Consider the following 26,021-nt stretch of genomic DNA (forward strand, 5'->3'; position numbering starts at 1 on the left):
GAGAGAGAGGAGCCCACACTGGAGCAGGTTTGCTGGCAGGCCTTGTGACCCCATGGGGGACCCACGCCAGAGCAGTCTGTTCCTGAGGGACAGGACCCCCATGGAAGGGACCCATGCTGGAGCAGTTCATGAAGAACTGCAGTCCATGGGAAAGACTCATGTTGGAGAAGTTCATGGAGAACTGTCTCCCATGGGAGGGACCCCACGCTGGAGCAGGAGAAGAGGATGAGGAGTTCTCCCCCTGAAAAGGAAGGAGCAGCAAAGACAATGTGTGACGAACTGACCCCAACCCCCATTCCCCGTCCCCCTGTGCTGCTGAGGGGGAGGAGGCAGAGAAAATCGGGAGTGAAGTTGTGCCTGGGAAGAAGGGAGGGGTGGGGGGAAGGTGTTTTAAGATTTGTTTTTATTTCTCATTCCCTGCTCTGATTTGATTGGTAATAAATTAAATTAATTTTTCCCCAAGTCAAGTCTGTTTTGCCCATGGCGGTAATTGTTGAGTGATCTCCCTGTCCTTATCTCGACCCACGAGCCTTTTGTTATATTTTCTCTCCCCTGTCCAGCTGAGGAGGGGAGTGATAGAGTGGCTTTGGTGGGCACCTGGTGTCCAGCCAGGATCAACCCACCACAGTTCTTATGTTTGAGTGGAATTTAGTGTGCTTCAGTTTGTGCTCACTGACTCATGTCCTTTCAAGAATAAAGAGTGTTTCATTGGCATGGTTTGAAAGAGCAGATAAACATGTAAAAGACAGGACTCCAAAAGATAATTCTGGAGTAATAACTCTTCTTACACATAGCTTTGAATACTATGCTACTTAGGATGCTGTGTGGAGTACTCTTTAAAAAGATTTTAATTAGAAAAAGAATGAACCCTGTCATATAAGAAGGAAAAAGAAACCCAGGGGTTTTCCTACTCCTAAATTTGGTAGACTTAGTAACTGATCCACCAAATGCTCTTTCAACCACAGTTGCACTGTGGATTCTCTCTTTGTGCTATTAATAAACAAAAATGAGCTAGGAAGGTGCTACCACCTCCCTTCTCCTACAGACCACCGTGGCACTAGATAAAGCTAGTTACCATCATCACTTAAATTATTCAAACTGGAACTTTCTACAGGACTCACAGTTCTGTGAAACAATATTGGAAGACAACTACAAATTCAGAAAGGGCATTGCCAACTTTAAAGACTAAATTAAATAAATTAAAATTATTTGGGTGATTAAACGGAGGAATGTTTTTAAATTATTGGCTCAAATGTCTAAGCCTTCTGATAACAAACACAATGATCCATGAATGCAGAAGAATACTTCTTCTCCAGACCTGGAGAAGTACCACCAAAGGTCCCTTTCATCACTACAATAGCTGAAAAGGTCTACAGCAAAAAGAATACAGGAAAAGGAACATCACATAAAGAGAATAATGGCTTTACAGTTCTTCTGATGTGTTAAAAGTACTTTTTTCTCCCCAACACTATGCAGACTTATTAGAGTCTTTATTTTGGGGTCACAGTGGACAAGCTGAGAATCATTTTCAGCTTATGTTGCAGACAGAAAGAAATTACCTAGGGAAAAGGAATACTGCTTATATGTGTGTATATATTATACTACACTCCATAAAGAAATATATACTTAAAAATATTTATAGAAATGAAACTGACAAATTTTCTCATTCTAAAGCAAAATGGACATATTTCTTTATCAACATTTTAATAAATTTTAATTCATATATTAAAGAAATTAAGAAAACATTACCGTACCAATTAGCTAATTAGAGGTGGTGGGAATGACAGAAGATGGCAAGCTGCAATGTTAGACATGAGGCCACACACATACATGCTCGACTTCCTAGCAGTAATATATAGCAACAGCCTTGTATTTCAACAGTTAGCAACACGATATGACAATAAAAAGCACCAAGTAGTCTTCTCATTGCAATCATTCAAAATTAGGGTGAAAAGATAGCATGTGTTTTCCTAACAAGATTGTATTTTATTATTCATTATGCTCCTGCCAAAGAATACAAACTCAAGGAAATACTTTCATGGTTCCACTTTTGGCACGCTGTATCATAGCTGCCACAGAGAAAGTGTAACAGATTCGTGTTCTCAATTGTTTTCCAGAAACTGATGGATAATTGGGAAAAAAAAAAATTCCGATCAGTATTCTTTCTAAGTATCTGAAATGCTCTTGCCACCATGTTAAATTAAAACCAAATCACAAAGAGATCAGATTCAGAAATTTCTCTCCATTATAATCACAAACACATACAGACAACCCGTTATATCTTTGCTCTGCTGTACGTACAGGACAAACTGGGAAATGCTACTGGTTCTCAAATAAGACTGTTAGCACAGACACAGAATTACCATAATAGAATTATAATGAGGGTACCAGCAATTTTTCATCCAAATAAGGCTTCTTAATGCTATGTTTAGCATTTCTGATTTTTGCAAAATGCAATTTTCTAAAAGGGAAATGTGAAATTCTAATAACTCACAAAATGATGAAGAAATAGAAATACAGGCAATAAAACATAACCCCAGGGAATCTTTTCCCATGTTAATACATAGTTAACTGTTTGTATAATAATTTTCAAATATATTTACATATACCATAACATGACTTTCTGTAAAAGGATGCCATTTATCTATCAAAAAATTCAACTGAACTTTTACTTCTATGGCAATTATGCCATGCTAGTCTTTGGATACAAAGACTCCAAGCAATACAGACAAACTCACTAAAAAGCCACCACTCACTTCTAGAAGTGTTTCCTCCCTCTTGACTGTGGACAGCAAAACATGGCTACCAATAAACAGAAAAAGACATTCCATTGCTGAACTTTTATAATACTAAAACATTTTAAAAAGCTACATTATCAAAATGGAAAAAATATGACAAAATGCTTTTATGCATTTTCAATGCTGAATTTTCAATACTCACTGTTGTGAAATCATCTTTTTCTGTCTTGCACAGCCCATACACATTACTTGTCCTGAGTCTTTTAAATATTTAGGTTCAAAAAGTTAATCTTTAGTATATATAAAAAATCTTCATATAACATCCAATAGAAAGCATGTATAAATTACAAGAGAAGGAAAAGTTGATGTGGCTGCCTTGTGCTACTTTCAAATATCTAAGATGTCTGCATAAATAAGTATGAATCACTGATTATTTTAGCATCTCATAGGACAGCTAGTAGGAATTAAGTTATTATACTCAGTTATACTCCAGTATAAGAAACCTCAACAGCTCCTTAAAGGAAGCTGCCATCATCACATGTGAAATTGTGTTTTATAAAAATCACAACAGGTTTTTTTACTTCAAGAAGGCTTCACCAGTCTTTAAAAACAGTGTTGCTTTTCTTGTTTGCCTTGCATCAACCAAAGTCCGCTCCCCATCTCCCACTACATGCACACACATGTACTGGTAAAAAGGATAGTCAAATTGGTTTGTCTCATACCTAATTGAAAGAGTTGGGTGCCTGGAAGGAGCACTTTATCCTGTCCTAAAATGAATATCAAAGATGATAGCTACGATACCTTTGCCTCTCAAGGTGCCTTTTTTCCTCTCTATAGGTTAACATACAACCTTTAGTTGCTGAGCCTTGCTGAGTCTAAGGTAGATGTCTTAAGTCCAGATACCCAACTTCTGATTGGTGAAGTGATCCCACCTTACTGATTGCATAAAACAGATCAGAAAATAATCTCATTGCAAAGGCTGCATTAATAGTGATAGTCTTAAAATAAGTTATTTTGCTTACCAGCACACTGATGTCTTAACACATGTCCTTTAACACCCACTGTTGTCACTAATCTCAGTGTAAACCCACACTGAACTTTACTTACGCATACAAAGTTCTTTTGGATTTACTTGAATATAAATCAGCATCATGCTACAAAATTTACTACTAACATTCACTGGAGTGAATCCTTGAGGTCAACATTCTTGTGCAAATATTTAACCAATGAGAAGCATGTACTTTTATACTGTAATAAATCTAAACTTGTGTTATTCAACTCTCAAAGTCTTAACCACTAATCTACAAGAGACACTCGTAAGAAATACCATGTCTAGCACTTTAGAGATGTAAGTGCCGACAACAAGCAACATCAACCTGAAGAATCTAATGCTGGAAGAGATTTGAATGCCAAAGTACAAAAAGCTTCGAAGTACAATTAGAGTATTTGTCAATGTAGCTCCACATTGAGGCACAGCTGCAGTTCACTGGAGCGCAGAAGGACATCATCTTTCCATATCTGTGCGTACTGGCAATCATAGGTAATGTATCTTTGGTCTGACCAGCATGGGCTTGTGTATGTCCTTATAGACGGAGAAATTAACAGCCTGAGTAGCATCACCCATAGAGACAGAGAAGTAAACTGCAAGAGGTGCAGGCGAGAGGCTTATCTGGAATACAATGGAGAAATCTAGTCAATCTTTTTCAAAAAAACCCTGAGAACCTCACATATGAGGAGGGTAGGAGAGAACAGCTGTTTTGGCACAGCAAAAACAAGCCAAAGGGAGTATGAACAATATGTATGGATATGTTGGGGGCAGTGAGGGCGGAGAGACAAGAGACAAAGGAACATGGTTGGCACAAAAGCAGATGCATATAAACTAGCAACAAAGAAATTCAAGCTTCAAGTTAGACATCTCTTTCTAACCATTAAAATAGCTGGATTTTGGAACATCCTTGTGCAAGGTTATCAGCTAGTTCAACCAGAAGATGCCTTCATTCAGGTATGCATCATGCATGGCCATCGCTAATTGTACAAGAGGATAATCTTAATTGTTACTTTAGGACCTTAAAATCTCTGTAGAAAAAGAGTGTAAAAAATAGAAGTAAAATAGTCGCACAATTCATGTTTCATGCACAGAGGGTTTTTTGTATTTACTATTTTAGGAGTCTTTCCTTTCCAAAAAGCTGTTAAGCAGATTTTATGGAGCTGTATGGTTAAGATGAAAGATAGTGTTCACTGAAGTAAAAAAAAGAAGTTAAAAGAATGCAAAATTAGAATTACAAATAACTATGACTTTTTTTTAATATACAGTGAATAAGAAAGTCTACATAGGCACATTGCATTGATAATATCAAGAAGATAACAGGCCATTTGGCATTTGTTTTCACTAGACATTGACAGCATATTCAACTTCAATAATTATCTAATTTTTCAGTTCATTATAAACCTGCTGACAACTGTAAGAAATCAAGGTCCCTCCATGAGCTCCACAGACATTTGATGTAACTTTACTGCTAGAGGAATTTTCCTTAGATCATTATTTTACAAAGATAAGATCAAAATTAAAATGTCAGAAAAATGTTGAACATTTTGATATGTGAAACTCAGGGAGACCCTTTTATATTGAAAGCATTCTATATTTACAGTTGTTTTTAATTAAGATACAAACTAAGTCAACTTTTCAGTGTGCACAAGTATAAGCTTAAGAAGGGTTTAAACTGCAGTGACTAAGGCTTTGTCTGTACTGCAAAAACTGGTAAAGGATTCTGTGTGATTGCTACAATTTCACCTCAATCCATGAAAAGTCCAGAAAACTGACTTTCTACAATTACCATTCTCTCATCTTCTAAATTTTGTTTCAGCATCCCAAATAGTATCATTACTTGGATGAATAAGTTGTGAAGTCCTGAGTGAATTATGAATTCTTACTTACATGTGGTTAGTGTATTTTTTAAGCGTAAGTACATACATTTAACTATCAAGCCCGGAACTTCCCTGGAAAGCCTGCTGTGCAAAATTATGTAGCAGTTAGAAATGAGAAACAGTCAATCACAGGCTTTGCCTGGTCTCTTCTGGCAGTAACTTCCACAGCGGGGGCTCTGCTTCTGAGGATGGTTTGCAGAGGAAACAAGCCAGGAGTCTTTTCTACTATTCTGTGTGGTACGTGGCAAAGAATGGTGTGTTTTGCTTTTTTTAAAGGTAGACATTTCCAATCTATCAGATGGTTTTGTAGGTGGAGAATTTTACTTCTGTTCTGATGAGCACAAACTGCAAGTGAAGTTCACAGAGAAAACCTGTATGTTCATTTGGCCATTCTGTTGTCCATGAAAAGCACTGCTGGTGACTTCAGAGTAACCATGGAAATCCACTGGAGCACAGGATAGTTGAGAGTGCTCAAGTACATCCTTAAGTTAATTCTTGGTATATTTTTCACTTATGCAAAGCTTTATTTCTTATCTGAGATACAGCAAATGAATTTCATGAAATTACACAATTACTAAAAATAGTACTTACCTGGGCTCAAGTTCCTTAGATCATGTGTTATGTGACACCACCAATGCAGTGAACATGCTGAAGGCTAGACCCTTACTCCACAACCCAAATAAATGCTCAAAACAAAGCAGAATGTTACAGGGCCTATAAAAAACACTAAAAGCACATTTGAAATGAAAAGACTTCTTCCTGCTCTCTTTTTTGACTTTAGGTGGGGGGTACTCAGCGCATAGCATTTCACTGAAGTCTCACTGACAGAGTCATCTTTAGGTCATGCTTCTATGGTGTATGGTGTGACACTTCTTTATTGCCTCCAGAGTGGAAAGGGTTTATAATAATAAAAGCTCATGGAAAGTGAAAGCAGCAGCTTGTTTGCTATCTTGCCGCCAACCTGCAGAAATCTTTCTCCTCACAGAACCGTGACGGGCGTTGACAGCCTTTGCAGAGAGCAACGAAGAGATCTCCAATGTAAATGTAAGCTCCAGCATAAGTGTAGTCTGAGCGATCTTAGTGTTTGTGGTCTCCGGTTAGTCAAACAACTGTATTTGTTTTCTTTGGTAAAATTAGTGGTGCATTGGCTGGGAGAAGAAGAACTGGTTTGCATCTTCAGAACAGAGCTGATGAACAAGCTACTGGATCTGCCTGAAAACTCCTAACTAACAGCCACAGCAGAAAACAGATTTATAAGGAACAGTCTTGACTGCTCAGCCCACCAAGTCACTTACAGAGGCCCATACCCCAACTTTTGCTATATTTCTTAGAGCAAAATCACATGAAGCACAGCTGCTGAAAATCACATCAGTGTATGTAACTGCATATGGTGTACCTCCCAGTTACTGATAAATTATTCAGTGTGTTAACTAACTCTAAGAAACCAAGAGCTTACATCTTTTGATATTAAATGATATGGGTGATGTGTTTTCATCTTCTTTTGCTCAAATATGACAACATCAGTAGACATCAAGTTCTGACGACATTGTTCAGTATTATCACTGAACTGTTTTTAAAGTTTCCTTCTGCCATAATCCCCAAAAGCATCAGCAGCTTTTTTGGGGGACAGGGACTAAGACTGCTTCCACATTTGAATCAAATATCAAAATAACCAATTCCTTCCATTATACAATATCAGATACAGAGAGGTTTTTCTTCTTCATTTACACGAACTGTGCATGAATTTTGCCGAGAAATTTTGAGTTCCAACAGCAGCTGAGCCTCTCAACCTCAAGCTCAAAATATTAGACTTCTTGCAATCTCAGTAACTGTCGTTCCTCTGTAAAATTCAAAGTAATTACTTCATGTGAAATATTCTGCCTCCCTGCCTCTCATTTCCACAGCTCTATATATTATCCAGGCATACGTAAAAGTACAAACACCATCCAATGGATCAGCGGGACCGAGAGAGCCAAGCGCCTGGCTGCAGAGCAGCATATACAATCTGTGTACCAGAGCATTACTGGCGCAAAAGGCAATAATCTTTTCTGAATTCTGCATCCCTAATAATCTTGTTTTTTCTCCCTTGGTATTTCACATTTATCCAACTTCCCCCTCTGCAATTTAGCTCTTTATTTAGCTCACAAAGTAGGCATTATCCTAAGTAGGTAGAGTATTCATCTTTTGGCGTCAGTGCCAGTTACCCCTGGCAACCAACCTTTGAAGGGAAACCTTATTTTCATCTGGTAACTCAAAATAGGACTAAAGGGTCAACTGCAAAGCAAATGCAAGAAGGCAGGTCTTAAGCCTGAAAAATGTTCAATAAAGGGCCTGCTTTCATTTGCAGAGTTTAAATGTCAAAGAGACATTAGGGTTTTTTTTTAAATTATTATGTCACATGACTGGGGGACACCCCCCCCCTAAAAAGTGACATGCTAGTGCTCACTTAAAAACGGATGCAACAGCATTGCATTTCAAGAAGCACATCCACTTGGAAGAAGCCTTAAGGATGTATGAGATACATACTGACCTAATTTAAAGAAGAAGAAACCACACAGTCTAATTACAAAAGCTAGAAACAATGACACAGGTTTTAAATCTAGTGTTTTTGAGACACATCGGTATACATACATACACACACAGTGTATCTCACCCTTCTCCTCGGCTAGAGACCTATGTGTGCTATACTTGCTGAGTTTAGACAAAGTAGTCCTGTGACCAAGCAATATAAACACTCAATTAAAAATAGGTCCTACGGCAAATGAAAATGGTAAAACAATTGATATAGGAGTTATCTGAGACTCAGCCTCTCGACTTGCAGAGCAGTGGTGCTTTCTGCAGACACAACATGTGAGTCTCCATAAAGACATGAAAGCAGAACAGACTTTGACTATCTTCTGCCAAGGCTGGGAATGAGACCTTTGCTTGGTTTGGATCATTTGAAGCAAAATCTCCTAGGATCAGGAAAAAAAACAGCCCTCCTTTGATGACAGTGGGTTTGGTACAATTAAGTTTCGTCATCTGTTATGCACCTGGTGGCCTTGAAAATGTTGCCAAGGCAGAATGAGCCGATAGCATGCTAGTGATAGAAACAACTCTACGTGATAGCAGCATACAGCATGAGATTCATCTGACAAAAGACAGATACTGCCTAACATGTCACTTGACCCTTAAAATCAGTGTAGAAAAGCTGATACTTTTAGAAGGCAGTTCATCTCGTTAGAAACTAGAGGTCTAAAGCAGGCCAGATGAACTTCACCCTAATGCGTATTTCTCTCCACTGGCTGTTAAGGGAGCGCAGAATGACTACCTCCCACCGAGACATCCACAGCCCAGCATAGTGTCTACTGCCAGGGGACATAATGCCCACTCCAAAGCCAGAGTAAGCATGGGTTCATCTCAGGAAACAGAAAGCCTGCTATCACGTCTGAAATTCTCTTGAAATGTAAGTTGAAAGCCCAAATGGATATTATTCTTTTAACCGGCTTACGAGGAACACATAAATACATTCCTGACTCTTTATATATGGGACACGGGAATTTCAAAACAAGACAACTCCAGAAACACCATTTACATTCATTCTCGCTTTTGGATACTTCAGATACACTTAATCATGGCTAACAATTGCAGGTAAACTGCCAGGCCCCTCATTTTGTCTTGGCTTTGTTTTTGTTGGAAGCAGTTAAGTTGAAAGACAGAAGCTTCTTATTTATACTTATCAAAAGTACATGGGAAAATACAACATAATTTAAAAATTGCTTTATCTCAAGGAAATAGCTTTAGGCAGTGAGCAGCATTGCAATTACTGACCAAGCATGCATAGGTCAACATTGCTCAGCAAAAATATCAACTGCTATTTTTTATTTTAATTTGCATTTATAAAAATAGAATCAGGACATGCAGTTATTTGTTTCACAAGTGTTGGAAGAATGCACACGCAGTATTTACCATTTGGGCATAACCTGCTTCTACTGAAGTTAATCAACTGACGTTGATTTCAACGGAAAAAGGATCAGTTCATGTTTGCAATACCATCTACTGTGTATTATTGCTTCCATAAGCAAATAATGGAGGACATGTGATGCTTTTATTTTCAGTGCTTGGATTTCTTCCCTCTCAAGTGCATTAGGATAAAATTAGTAAGCAATATTTCTACCCACTTGTGATCAGCAATAAATACTCGCTCTTGTAGCCTAGTGCACTTTTCCCTGGTGAAACTAATCAATGCCCACTTTTAAAAATTCAGATATGGGGATTCACATTTCTTCTTTTTGTGTAGAAAAAGAACAAGGAAAGATGATAGAGTGGAGTTTGTATGATAACAGACTATAGGTCTTTAGGGTGGGGAAAAAACCCAACTAAAGTGAGGATGTCTACACAATCATAAAGTGAAAAGAAAACATTTACTATTTCTCATAGCTCAAAAATTAGGGACATAGAGTGAAACTATGCAGTGGAATACACTCTGGGTCTACTGAGCACAACAGAAAGAATTCAGCTTCCAGTTCAGAAAGCCCTGAACCCTTCCTTATCAGAAATCAAGGTGGTTTCTAGGGAAGGCATCAAGGACTCCTTCACTCTTTCTCTAAGAATCCATTACTGGCCTGTACTGGGAGACTGGAAATTAGGGTAGATAAAACCCTAGGCTGATTCCATAAGCCTATTTCATGAAAAGAATGACCAGTGGCTTTTTTACTTAATATACTTAATGTTATAATTTTCTATGGTGAATTGAGAAGAATCTGTTTCTAGAATAATATCCTTCTAAGCTTTTTTCCTAATTAGAAGCACATTTATGCTTCTGATTGACCTTCCAACTGACTTTTGGTGAATGCTTATTTATCTTGTTCCAATTGATAAATCACGTCTATGTGATAGACAAATGTATGTGATAGATAAATATATTTCTGTAAATTTGATTACAAATTCCTGACAAGACCCCAAACTAACACTTATAGTGTTATATACTTGTCCTGGTTTCGGCAGGGGTAGAGTTAATTTCCTTCCTAGTAGCTGGTACAGTGCTGTGTTTTGGATTTAGGATGGGAACAAAATTGATAAGGCACTGATGTTTTAGTTGTTGCTAGGTAGTGCTTACACTAGTCAAGGACTTTTCAGTTTCTCGTGCTCTACCAACTGAGAAGGCTGGAGGTGCACAAGAAGCTGGGAGGGGACACAGCCAGGACAGCTGACCCAAACTGGCCAATGGGATATTCCATACCATGGGATGTCATGCTCAGTATATAAAGCTGGGGGAAGAAGAAGGAAGGGGGGGACGTTTGGAGTGATGGCGTTTGTCTTCCCAAGTAACCGTTACGCGTGATGGAGCCCTGCTTTCCTGGAGATGGCTGAACACCTGCCTGCCCATGGGAAGTAGTGAATGAATTCCTTGTTTTGCTTTGCTTGCGTGTGCGGCTTTTGTTTTACCTATTAAACTGTCTTTATCTCAACCCACGAGTTTTCTCACTTTTACCCTTCCAATTCTCTCCCCCATCCCACTGCGGGGGGAGTGAGCAAGCGGCTGCGTGGTGCTCAGTTGCCAACTGAGGTTAAACCATGACAATACTATATAAAACTGTGTCTCATAATCCTTAAGAAAATCCCAGGGTAGCCAGGACAGAGCCTCTGCTACAGGTGTCAAAGCACTACAAAAGCACAGGCATAAGGGCCAATATATTCACGTTACATCTCTGTACTGGTGCAGAATTATTAAAGCCTGGGTGGATGGAAATCAATTCAGTCTGCTTGTGTCTAGGAAGGGAAATAGACTGATTATAGATGACCATAAAAACAGCACCAGAGACACACAGAAGACATTTACATATACAAGTTCTGGACTCTTATTAATACGAACAGGTAAGTCTAAGGCAAACTTTTGCCCGTGTGAATTGCTGCACTGAAAGTGTAGACTGCTTATTCTGTTCTTAACAATGCATATTCAGTTCCCATTGGGCAGATGTTTCTTTTTTATGCAAACATTTGCCACTTTGACCTGCTTTTTTGAAAGTTTGGTTTATACTACTGAACAGCTTCCTTCTGGTTGTTCCTTTAAACTTAAGAATACATCTATCAGTGTTACTCCTTAAACACTGACTTGCTAAGAAAGCAAAAGTTTTTTGGAAAATAGCCTAAACTTGATTCAATGTGGTCTCCCCTTTTCATGATACTAACTCATACCCATGGGCGCAAACCAATCTGTATAAAAAAGGGGAAATAATCTGTTCTTTCTCTCTCCAGAAGTCTGAGCCAAATTGCACAGGAGGTGAAGAAAGTACTTTTGTCTTCTTGTTGGGATTTACCTTTTATCAAAAGACTCCAATGCTCAGAGTCAATGAAAAAAGCTGCAAAGAGCTGAGCTTATCCAAAAGCAAAATGGATTTTGTTTGTGATGCTTTTGAAACAATTACTTTTCAGGAAAGCCAATTATAGAAGAGTTTCAATACGCCATCTAATGCTCTTATTTTTAATCTGAATGTTTTCCTTACATGTTATAATGAAAGTGTTAAAGATAATACAACATTTGTGGATCAATTTAAAGAACTCAGTTTAATAATTGAAAAGAGCATGATTTTGAATTAATAGGAAACCTTTATTTAAAATTATTCAAATATTTTCTTGAATATTTGCTCTTTCATTTGTTTTCTAATGAAAGATCTATTTTCTTGATTGTTACCTGCTAAAACCTGTTAGTTGCCAATTAACCACAACTTTTTGGCACTACTTGTTGCTAACCAGGGGGCTACACAGATTATATGTATTTTCACACACACAGAAACTCTATATAAATGAAAACATCCTTACACAGCTTTGTATCAGAAAATGTATTAATTTGCTCGCGTTTTGCATTTTAATTTATGAAACAGTAAAACTAATTTTTTTTAGTAATTTGTGTCAAACTGCATTCAGATGGAAACTAGAATCATAAAATGTAGAAAATAATGTTCTAAAAATAGTTACTGATGTTTATCAGACTTTTGGATTCATACACACAAACACAGTCTCCTCCCTCCCCAAGATTATTAAAACACAGTTTAGGAAAATGATCTACAAATCAAAAGGAAGTCGTATTTTCAGCTAAACGAGCTGAAACTCCTGATGATCACATCTTTAAGGAATTTAAGATTAAAAGAGACTTATTTTTTATACATAAAATTGGATAGAATGGAACTGCATTTCAATTCCAAATTAATCTCTTCAGCTATTGAACTGAACAAGCCGAAAATACTATTTCTTTATCCACAGAACAGAATAGAGACTACGACAGAGAGGTTAAGCCAGAAATTTTCACATTTGGTGCTATGTCAAACATGCTGGCTCTAAAATTCGTAGCACTTAAATGTTTTTGAAATAAAATATAAATAGTGTATCATAGTAAATATTGACTGATACGTCACAATTTTAAACAGGAAGAGAAACTTTATAGGAAAAAAAAACTTACTTGAATAAAGTAGACAAAACCAACTGAAATTGTTATGCACCACAACACACATACGCATACACACATTATATTCACCTCCTGAAAAAGATAGGTGTGTGGTGTGAATCCTACAGCTTCCCAGCTTTCCAGCATTGTACCGATCAGTATAGTACTTTCTTTTCAACAAGAAAGAAACCATACAATAGTTTCTCTGTAGTCTCTGGTGTCAGGAATAGCCTCATTTTTAAAACAGCCCTAAAACAAAAGTGCGCAAATCAGGTCACAACAGCCAAGCGCCGTGTGGGACAGCAGCTTCTGTCAGTCGTGAGCCACGCAAGACCTGGTCATTCTGAATTTGCCTCACTTCGCATTTCAGCATCTTCTTCTGGACCCAGCAACAGAGTTGTTTCCTGGAAGAAGACCTCCCTGGCTTCTGACAGTCTTGTATTCCAGTCAAAGCCAAATACACATTCAGGATCAACCACAGAAAAAAGAGTGATCCCTCATGGAACCAGGGTGATATAAAAAAAGTTTATGAAAACAAGCATGACATTCAGCCTATACATAAGGGAACCATACTATGTATAGAGAAAAATTTACTAACTAGACAATAAATTGAACTCTATTTTATATTTCATAATAAATTTAAGTTTACTGCAAACTGGAACTAGCTGAAGACTGTCTCTTGACACAGATTATCTTTCTCTTAGTGGGTACTTCCGTTAATGTATTGGTATTATGTTAAGAGGCTACTAGACACCGAGGATAAGCCTTAGCCCCATTTGCATAGATGAGTCTGACTCAATCTGTTCCTGAAATAGCATTTGGGCAAACTATATTCCTCTTGTACCCCATCAAGTCCAGCTTTGTGTCTGGCATTGTATTTTCTCCCATCTAATTTTGTCTTTCTAAGACCATTTTTGCTTAAAAACACCTCAGTTCTGCAACCCACAGACTAACATTTTTTAAATTTAAATTATCACAACTGTTAATAATATCCCACTAAATTTTCTGTCCAGAATGGGGAGTCCTCATTCCTGACATGATGTATGATGTCAATTTAGTTGGAAACGAATAAAGGAAGAACAATCCTACAATGCTGTGAAACAATAATGATGGTTGAAGCACTCAGTTTCCAACATGATGCTTCATCCTCATGTAGAACGGCATATAAAAGGAGCTAATTTTTAACCGTGCACAAGCATGATGAGGATTTGCATACGGCCACTCCCATCTTCAAACCAGAGCACCAGCTCCCCATGCTGAGTGAAGATCGCAGAGGTCCTCCTGCCTGCTTCTCTGTAAGTTACGATGCCAAGAAACTATTTGTCTTTTTTGCTTCACAGACTCCAACTATAATCTCACAAAATGTCTTTTTTCCATAAACAAAGCCAAAAATAACTTCTCAGTCATTTGATTGTGAGCAGAATAGCCTTTTATCAAAGCACTGCAACATTGCTGACAGATATGGCAGTAATTATCACCCTCCCCAAATATGTAACCTAGAAGGACATATAGTCCTTATCAGAGTGATAAAAATCCAGCTAAGGGGAACCATACTGCTTGCTCAATTCTTGACAAGGTTTATAAGTCTGTAATAAGTCTGTTCTAATACAATTATAACAATCATATTTAAATAATCTGCCTAATAAGACTTAACCAGGAATACCATACGGATACAGGAAAAACCCTCTCACAACACATTATGCTAAAAAGTAAGGATTTGGGGGTTAGGCTAATTTTTTAATGCCTGTTGGAGGCAGAAGGCCACACTAAACAGACGTATCAAATGGCAAATAACCCCACAGCAGCCAAACGCTGGCAGCGGTAACCCCCTCAGCACCTGCGGAAAGGGCAACAAATCCCCAGCCTTCTGGGCTACACTTCAGAGCAAAACCACTCAGAAGCATCTCAAAACTATTTAACTGTGACTGTCAGACTTACCTCAAATCTCACGCTGATGATAAAATGCTGGTTACGTGAGTCTGCCATGTACGCACAAAAAGACTGCTGAATTTATCAAAGACCTCATGTTCAGTAAGACTGATTTCAAATAAACATAGCTGTCCACGTTGCTGGGAAATGAGAGGAAGCGAAATACTATCATATTTTCTATTATTACAGGCACATATCACATAGCGCAGCAGGACCTAATTAGAGCTAGTACAACATTAGTATGACATTAATGATTATTAATGCCAATTTGTTTGGGCAAAATTGGACCTCTCTCAAGGATTTGATCCATTTATTAATCCCCATTTTTCAGGATACCTTCCAGAAACAGAGCAGACAAAGTGCTTTTGTCATTGCAAACATTAAAAAGGCATGTATATTATTTGTTCTGGGTTGGTGCACTACATTGAGATTATATATCTCAGGCAGTCAGGCCACAAAACCAGGATGCTCACTATGAAAGTGGCCCAGAAGAAAGGGTGCAAAAGTAATATTCAGGCAGATACTTTACAATTTGAAATGATAAGCTGGAGCTGGGGAGGCATATTTCATGCACAGCTTCAGTTTCACTCTCTGATTTCAGTCAGTGACCGTCTCTTGTGGGGTCAACTGGAAAAAATCTTTTTGTCTCTTTGTTCAAAGACAGTTATTTCCAAGCTGAACAAGAAAAACATCCCAACACTTTCCGTTTGTGGACACATGGAAAGTAAAAATACCTGGGACAATAAAGGACTAGCTTTTTAAAATGAGGGTAAAACAGTAATAGTTTCCCACCTGCGCAATGGCTCTACATGTTAAGCTTGAGCTTCCCCAAAGTCAGAGTGAATGTCGAACAGTATCATAGAATCACAGAATCATAGAATAGTTTGGGTTGGAAGGGACCTCTAAAGGTCATCTAGTCCAACCCCCCTGCCGTGGGCAGGGACATCTTCAACTAGATCAGGTTGCTCAGAGCCCCCTCCAACCTGACCTTGAATGTTTCCAGGGATGGGGCATCCACCACCTCTCTGGGCAACCTGTGCCAGTGTTTCACCACCCTCAGCGTAAAAAATTACTTCCTTATATCTAGTCTGAATCCTCTGTCTTTTAGTTTAAAGCCACCTTGTCCTGTCGCAATGGACCCTACTAAAAATCATCTGGAGTAGCTCCGTATTACACAAAATACTTAAAAAATTACTGATAAACAGATCAACAAATCTGCCCAGGAAGCAGGACATGACAGTTCCCATGAAGGATAATCATATATACAAAATGTAAAGGTGCACAGAAGAGACGGAGAACCTCCCCCCAAAAGTTTTGTAAACTTGTAGCTTGAAGTTCCCTCCAGGAAAATACAAGGATAGAAGTGTGACTAACCAGAAACCACAACCATTCATCCTTGGTGACTTTCTGAATCGAAAACCAACCACCCTGTTTGATGAAACAGCTCATCAAACTGGGGACATACTTGTAAATAGCTTCAGGATGATGTTTTGACTACCAGTCAAAAAAATGTCCCCCAAATCTAGTCACTACAAGCCAGTATTTATAATGCTGTGGTTAGGGAGCCCACAAAAAACCTTATCCAACTTTGAACTTTAGGAAACATCACAGGTAGTGTGTTTAATAAATATATACGTACACAATGGAAGTATTATATGTAAGACCTGAAAAAATGTAAAAGCAAACTAATACATAAAAAGTATGTAGAAATTGTAATTACTCCACAGAATTAAAAAATAAATAAAAATCAACATTTAAACAGTAATAATTATATCTTTAAGCCCTTGCTTAAAATATGGGAACAAATTCTGTTTGCAGTTATACCATTCTAAGCAGAGATACTGCTTTGAAAAATAAAACTTGAAGCATGAAGTTAGAGGTATAAAACCACTTTTGGTATGTGACCATTATGTATGTATCTTTAACATGTCATCTAACTAGAAGTTTTCTTTGTCTATGTGATGGTAGTTCCTTAAAATAAGTAAAATAAAATATTATCATCAACGCACAGCCTTTGTTACTGCACTGGCTATTGTGTGTTCTTCCCCCCCCCCCCCCCCCTTTGGATAAAGAAGTGGGAAAAGAGAAAGAAAAAGAAAAAAAGAATGTATTCTTGCTGCTTGCTTGCAGAGAAATGTGTACTGCAGATTGGACAGTGAACTCAGAGTTGTTTTGATTTTAATACTTAATTCATTAGTAATGGAAAAACTTCACATCATAGTAAAGGAATAATCTGGTGAATTTTTCAACTTGTAGGACATTGTTTTTGATAATTTGCCAACCAGAGTGGGAGATTTATTATGCAGAGTATGCCAAAATGGCTAAAGGCTTCTCATGCTGTAGGGCCACAAAACAATCGTTTTATGGGATTTATAAGAATTTACTGATTCTTATGCTTTATGGCCCTATGCTGCCAGGCAGAAGATGTTAAGTCTGCTGTAGGTCCCGTATCACATCCCAACAGGCTGCGCAACTGGCCGGGACGTTTCATTTGGTTCCTTTGGGCCACCACATCACCTTTTCATTGAAAGTTATGTCCCAACATTTTTGTCAACCTGATGGCCAGAGGTTCAATATGCACTTGTGCTATTGCTATTTTGTTACTTTTCTATGAGCAAAAATAAAAATATTTCTCCTAGATTAGTTTCACTATCTTTGGATATAGTACAGATGATATATATCAATGTTTACTTTTATATAAAGTTTATTTTAAAAATTCAGATATTTGCTGTAAAACATAAGCATTTGTCATGGAAGAAGACAGTAATTTTTATTTTAACTTCAAATTTCTCTTTGTAATTATAAACAGAACAAAACACAACCCATATCCATTTTTTTGTATTAAAAACGCAACATTTATACATAAGTAGTTTGGGTCTGATTTGTTGGTCATAACATTCACGGAATTGAAGGAAAAATTCCAGTTCTAAAAATATTTCATGTAACATCTAATGGTATCGGGAAAATACACATTTTGTAGTTTGTCAGTGGGATACGACACTATGAGTAAGAAATAGTTCTGACACTGACAGGAAAAAAAAAAGCCAAAAATAACTTGGTTGATAAGCATAGAAATATACCTACAGTGACATATCTCTATTCTCACTTTTAAGTTAACAAAAGCATACTTATTTTTCCTAGTGCTTGTACAGTTGTCCCTCACACCGCTTTTTTCAGTTAAGAAAAAAACGTACATGCTCAGATACAGCAAACGAACATGAAGCCCAGAGTGTTGTCATGGTTACTCTGACACATCCTAGTATATAAAGTATCTTATAGTTAATTTTCATTTTTGTTTTAAAAATTATTAATTTGTTTACAAAGTTAGAATTCTTTACTACTGTATGTTTAGGTACCAATACATCCATAATTTAGTGGCTACTGTTTTCCCAAGTAATTTAGTTTTAATGGCCTCTGCGCAGTGGAAAATGCGGTATCGTAAGGGTTTCCAGAGCAGTTCCAAGCAACATTCAGCAAAATGTTTTGTCTTGATAAATTGGACAACCCAGCCATAGCATACCACCTTCCAAATATGTGGCTTCCCAGATGAATTACACATTCATTTTACTCCAATGTTTTAGCTAAAGGCTGGTTTATTTATTTATTCTGGAGACACTTCTTTATGCTATTGTAGTTAAGTACTTGCCAGCAATTTTATTTTTAGATTGTGCACTTCGGTGGTAAAACTGAGAAATAGCAATATTTCACACTGAAATCTTGATTTGTATTGTTTAAAAATTATATGTATCTTTTCTGAAAACATCTACCCTTCAAACACATTTAAGAGCTTGAAGATGTGCAATAAAAGGATGCAACACCCAGGTCGTATTTCATGTGTGCATAAGAAAGAAATAAAATTTACATGTGTAAACAGGAGTTGCTGAAAGATTTTCATAAAATTCCCAGCAGCATGTGAAATTGTTTATTTATAATAATGTTTGTGTGCTCCAGCTCGGCAACTGATGCAAAGCAATACAAATTTTTACAAACACTGTTAACCTCAAATTTTACAAGTATGCTAATGTTCTGGCAGTTCAAGTATTTATTGAAAATGTGAGCCGACTGCAAGCGTCATATTTCTTTGGGGTAGCTTTGTTCAACATATTCTTGGCTAATTTTAACACAGGATCTTAATTTTGGCGTGCTTAAAATTTATGGTGTGCATGTCTTAATAGGGGTCAAAGGTTTTAGGGAACTACTGTCATATAAAACTAGCCATAAAGGTAGGCAATGATGTTAATGCCTGTTTCTGTGTGATCAGCAGCAACAACAAGTGAGAAGAACCCTAACAGGTGCCTTTGGAGGAAGAAAGCTCCCCGAGTGTATCTCTGGGTACCAGTTTAACCCAGCTGATTTCTCTGGACAATGTCTAAGTTCACTCACATATCCACAACGGGCCTGTTTAAAGATTCATTTAGGAAGCACCTTTCTGAAGGTCAAGGGAAGGAAAAAAGAAAATAAAAGAAGGACTGATGCGAAAGGTAAGGGAAAAGGAGATTCAAGTCAGCAGGCAGCTGAAAAGGAAGGAATTAGAATTCATTCTTACCCATTAACTACCCAATACGCTGCAAACACAGTCACAGTGACCCAAATCGCTCCCAACTCTGCAGTCTCCTCCTCTCCTTTTGGCAAGAGTAAACGGCAAAATGAGGAAAAGGATGAAAGCAGAGATGTATTAAAGCAAATGAACAGGCTTCCCTCTCCCTCAGCAATGTAAGGATGAGGACAAGTGTAATTCACTATACCTTATACGTTTATTTTATGCATGCTAGCAAGCAAGGCAGCAGGGAGAAAACTGGTTCGTCACCTTGTTCAGAAGCAGACAGCTTTCCTCACATCACTTGTGTAACCAAGCAGACCAACAGAATCATCTTAGATAAATTTAATATTAATAATAATAAAATTTAAGATGCCTTTTCCAAAACTCCATACACTTATGTGACATGAACTGGTGCATTCTCTTCAGCAATTACTAATACTGCCTCTGGACCTGTCACCAAATCAGTATTTCCCCACAGCACCACAGATTCCCCTGCCCAGCAAAAGAGGCAGCAAGGCCCCTTCTGCCAGCGCCAAAATGGTTAATCCTCAGCCTCTCGTCAGGTCAGGTCAGAAGAAGCCTCTTTATTGCTATTAGCCTGCCCTGGTGGCAAACAGAAATCAATCGGCTTGAGCAGGGTCAGTCAAACTGGACGGAAACAGCCACACGAGCCTGGAAGCATGCAGGTTTTGCTAGGGAGAACAAAACCTCACCCAGTCTAACTCCTGTAAATAAAGAGAAAAGCCAATTTATCTTAATTAGGGCACGGTCTAATTTAGATGGGAACTAAGTATGCACAATGTATGCTCATTGTTTTTAAATTATTTGTTTAAATCATTGAACGATTGAAATGATTTTGTTACATTAATTTGTTTCAAGAAGGCCAGTATCATGCGTCATACATACCCAGGGGAGGAAAGGCAGAAGCTCAAAATCCAGTTAAATACATCAGCCTGGACCCTGCTACAGGCTCAAGACTTGAAGGAAATGCAACATCTCACCCTAAGAAACGTGAAGGAAAAAGTTCTCGTGCCAGCGGAAGTGCAGGAAAGGGAAAGAAATCCAGCCAACCTCATAACATCACTGCACTATTAATTAATTAAGAAACCAAGCCAAGGTAGACACGTGCAAACGCCATTGGCATTGCCTTTACCCTAATACAACATAAAGCTCCATGGCCAGGTTAGCCCCTTTTTCTTTGGTTATCTCATGATGGTTCAAAAAAAAAAATTAGCTTTGGTAATTAATTTTAGTGAGAGAACTCCAGGCGTGAACATCATTTCACAGCTATGTCCTAGCTGCCCAGCAAATGTCTAGAGGCAAGGCGTTCATGAGCTCCGGGCTATGGAAAGGCAGGAGGACCTTCAAAAAAGGGGTGGGGGAAGAGACCTTGCATGTACATCCTGTTTGGCTCCTTTCCCCACAAGCCCTGATGCAGATGTCCAAGCCCTGCCAAGCACCTGCTCCTCCGCCAAAGCTGGCATCCAGCCACCACAGCAAACACCAGGGACAAACCTGGGGCTCACTCCCAGCTCCCCGCACTCCTCACGGCTCCAGAAAGCCCTCTTTGGCCCTGGCCGGCACATCCCGGAGTTACTAACCTGGCAGAATCGACCTGTGACTTTCTAACCTGCTTTTCAAAGGCTCCCTATGTCACCAAATGCCAGCAGATATTCACAGGGTCCGTCCCAAAGGCCAGACCCATCTACAACTGCAAACCTCTGCTCTAAAGCAACTCTGACATCTTTTTTCCTCAATTACTTGTTTTCATTTATTTCTGGTTGCTCTATGTAAACAAAAGCACCTGTTTTCCTTCTCTTTTTTTTTTAAAGTATGATGGAATGTTTTAATTGATGTTTTTCAAAGTAATTCAGGTGAAAGGAAACATGTAGTTAGAAAAAAATCTCAGCTAGCATGGACCACATCTAAAAAATATGACTGAAAAGACATCCTTGAGACATGGATGAGAAACATCAGGCAAATCTGACATCAGGCAATGACACCGGCTCAATCTATAGTTATGTCCTGGTTTCGGCAGGGATAGCGTTAATTTTCTTCCTAGTAGCTGGTACAGTACTGTGTTTTGGATTTAGGAGGAGAACAAAGTTGATAACACACTGATGTTTTAGTTGTTGCTAGGTAGTGCTTACACTAGCCAAGGACTTTTCAGCTTCCCATGCTCTGCCGACTGGGAGGGTTGCAGGTGCATGGGGGGCTGGGAGCAGGGCACAGCCAGGACAGCTGACCCAAACTGGCCAAAGGGACATTCCATACCATGTGACGTCATGCTCAGCATATAAAGCTGGGGGAAGAAGAAGGAAGGGGGAGGGGGGGGGATGTTCAGAGTGATGGCGTTTGTCTTCCCAAGTAACCATTATGCGTGATGGAGCCCTGCTTCCCTGGAGATGGCTGAACACCTGCCTGCCGATGGGAAGGAGTGAATGAATTCCTTGTTTTGCTTTGCTTGTGTGCACAGCTTTTGCTTTACCTATTAAACTGTCTTTATCTCAACCCACGAGTTTTCTCACTTTTACCCTTCCGATTCTCTCCCCCATCCCACCAGGGGGGGAGTGAGCGAGTGGCTGTGTGCTGCTTAGTTGCCAGCTGAGGTTAAACCACAACAAGTTAGAAAAGAGAAAGGGCATTCATTGCCCTTAAGTTACAACTGAACCATATGTACACACATCACACAGAAATTCATCATTTCTGAATACAGAAACAGTGAAGTGTTCAGGACTGTTCGCACATTATCACAATTCACAAGCATCTCCAGTCCTGAGAACATTTATGTCTCCCCCTGCTCCGCATCTCTCTGCTAAAATGAGAGAGTGAAAATAAATAACTCCAAAGGAAAGCACATAAAATATAAAGTGACATTAAGCATCTTTCTCATAGGTTTGCCACATCATATATATGAGAAGCCTTTTCCTCCAAAAAAAATCTCAGCCCACTCAGCTTTTCCCAAGTTTTTCCCAGTGCATCACACAGAAAGCCTAAGCTTTCAAGCTATTCTTTCTAAGCTTTCAACTTATTGCCCATCTCTCAGCAAAGTTTTTCAAGTGGTACTGCAATTGCAGATGTTCTGTGCGAGCATGACATCAAAGATTTACCTTTTGTTTAACTGTAGCATTTATCTCATTTTCATTATAACTTCACTTTTAAGAACCCCAGCCTGTTTACCTTCACTGAACCACCAAATATTCATCTTCTTCCTAAAAATAATTCCCACTAAGTCTGAGAAATCTGCAGCAAGCCAAAAATCCAGAATATATGTATATTCATCAAGAAAGAAGACAAAGATGAACATGCACTAGAAGGAAATCACAGTTCTTCAAGCAAACTTGAGTAAGCTGAAAAACTCCTCAAAGCTAGACTGCAAACGATTAAAGCTCAGTTCTGCAAAGCCAAACTCACAGGAGCATCCTTACTCCCACACTATTCTCTGATTTGGGTAGTACTTCTTGTATGAACTGGGGACTATGAGGTTTGAGTCATTAGCAGTAAAAAGCCTTTTCTAACAAAGTATTTAATACAGATTGCACAGTGAAAAAACCATGACATAGCTCAAGTATTAATAATAAATTGAAATGACTTAGCACAAACCTTTCATTCATGTTTTTTTTTCCTATACCAGCAAACATATCCCAACTCTGACAATTATACTGTACTTTGAATAATATTTCTGTGCCGGTTCTTAGTATTAAGTGCTATTTTTCAAACCAGGTGTGGATTGCTGCTGAAATAAAACCTTCTCCATGTGATTGTAGGATGTGATGCCCAAAGTTTGCTTTGCAAATCAAAATGTTAAACAACATCCCGAATTCTCACCGGCCCTCCCATTATGTCTTTTAGGCTCCAGACACAGTCTATAGGAACATGAGAGTACAGATGGTTAAATCTCTCTGCAAGTTGCAGGGAGTAATGTGTTGACTTCAGCTCATCAATCCCAAAAGAAAACGCCAGACAAGTGCCACGTGTCCTTATCTCCAGAGTCAAGTTTATATTTTTTTCTTTTTTTGAAATGTCATCCTCAAAATGCCTGAAGTCTGTACATATTTTCTGGCTACCTACCTCTCCTTGCCTGTCATTTAGGGAGATGTGGTACAGCAAAACTTTCCCATGAGTCCTGTTCCACAACTCTTCCTGCAAGTTTCACTTGCAAATAAAGGCAGCGCTTACTCTCCAGCTGCAGAGCTGACCGAGAACTTAAATGTCAGCATTTGGTTCTGGTTTATTTTTAAATATCAAAAATGGAAAAGAGCAGTGGAAGAATGCAAAGTTTAATTAGGTCCTAACTCGGTATACATGCAACAAGTGTAGAAGGACAACTTCACCAAGAGCCCAAAAGACCCAAAAAATACACTCCAGCCATTTCCTCAGCTGTTTCAGGAGCTCTCCCGCGGGTGTCCATGGAGAACAGTTCGTTTGGCAAGCTCCACATGCTCACCAGGTGAAAGCTGGGCCCACAAGATACGGGGGCAAGAAAGGGGTTTAACTACAGGAGAGGGAAAATGGCATTGGGAGCTGCAAAGGAGGAGGGAGGGAGCCATCGGTCATAGAGCCAGGCCCTGGCGCCTCTCGTATTTGGGACACAAACCGCAAGTTACCAGTCTTGCTGGAAACACTGCAGGTAGTTTGCTATTGACACTGAGACTGAATTACTGCTGTGACGACTCAGGGACTGCTGCTTACAGGGGAAATTCAGATCTATTTTGAGGCTGCCATGGTGTTCAGAGTGCATTCAAGAAATGCAAAAACATGTATTTGGAGATCTTGTATCAGGACTAAGAAACCACCCTGGTCAGAAGGAAAAGATCTGTGTGTAGGACTGTTTCATCTAAACTTCATGTATGTAAGTAAGCAGAAACAAAACAAGAAAAGTCCATTTGGACAAAGTGAACTGCAAGACAGTTCTTTTAAGACATTATCCCTAAGTATTATTTCCATAGTTGCAAATGTATTTTATTGCTCCTTAAGAAACTGTACTATACTTTATCAAACAATTGCTGTAAGGTTTCATAACATATAACACCTTCTTTTCCTAAAAACCCAGGAAAAAAGGTCATTCTGCCCTTTGTTTTAGCAGAAATATAAGGCAAGGTGTAGGACAACCAGAAGTACAACAGAGGTATAAACACTATTACAAAATGTCTATTAGCTGAAAAAATGAGTATTGTATAAAACACAGAAGAAACCTGAATTAAAATTTGCTTTAGGTTATGAAACTAGTAGGCATACTTCTGTGAGTTCAGAGATGCTTCTGTCCTTCAGAATTTTTTTCCTCAAGTTCTGAAATTATCTGCTAAACCAGAATACCCCTGTGACCTTCTGTGGTGAGAATCCATTCTATTTTCTCTTCTCATCAGGTCACCAGTCTCATAAGAAGACACCTTCAGCATGGCAAGCTGATAATATGAACTAAGAATTTACTTCCTTGCATCTTTTTCCTGACCATTCAGAAGATCTTACCATTTAAAAATAGTTAATATTTCCTAAATGCTAGCTTGTAAAACAAAGAACATGCTTTTGTGGGGGTTTAGACACAATTAAAGAAAACTTTCAGGAAGGCTGCGCTATGACAAGTGCTACAAATCCACCCTGAAAATACAGAAAAAGAAGCTGACGCATGTACATGTGCACCTCCACGCACAAACACAGAGTAAGACTTAAGTGATGAGATAAACATGAACAACAACAGAATATTAGACTGTCTGGATTCCTAGACCAGAGATTTATCCTGATTTTGTTTCCGTGCCGTAGAACTTACCAGACAGGAAAGCTTCCACGCTAAGAAGCAAGGTAAACTGACACAGCAGAATACAGGCACAGGCGACGGTTTCACACTTCCGGTTACTTACAGTTTATCATCAGAACATCTAGGTAATAGTCTTTTAATTTTATTAATTCTTGTTTGTAGATTATACAGTATATACAGCTTTTGAGCAGAGATCACCTTTAAAGCTATCAGTACAGTACCAGACCTCTCAATTTGAAAATGTCCAGCTCCAATGATACTCAAAACCATAATCTACTAATGTTTAAAATTCCTAATTATCAGATAGCAGTGGTACTTTTGTACTCCTCACAGATTAAGACGTTGCCTTGTCATGATACAGCCCTCAGTTCAGTCTTTAATGTCAAAATCTTTCCAATACACCTTGTTAAGCTACAGAAGTTGACAATTCGTACAGCTTTAATCCAAGAGGAAAGAAACGACAAAGTGATTATACTGAACACCTAACTTTTAACCCTACCCCGTACATGTTAAAAAGTCACAGTATCAGTGAAGAAGCAAAATTCTCCACACAGTAGCACAAACTTCAAATATGCATCCACCACTCAACCCTAAAACATTTGGAAGATTATCTACAGATCCAGAAACTCTTTGCTGTGATTTGCACCTACTTAAATTCATTTGCTCTGTTTTACGCTGACCCAGAACTAAGTCAAGGGTAGAAAGCACATT

This window comes from Pygoscelis adeliae, unplaced genomic scaffold (assembly GCF_000699105.1).
Source record: "Pygoscelis adeliae isolate BGI_AS28 unplaced genomic scaffold, ASM69910v1 Scaffold57, whole genome shotgun sequence".
Taxonomy (NCBI): Eukaryota; Metazoa; Chordata; class Aves; order Sphenisciformes; family Spheniscidae; genus Pygoscelis; species Pygoscelis adeliae.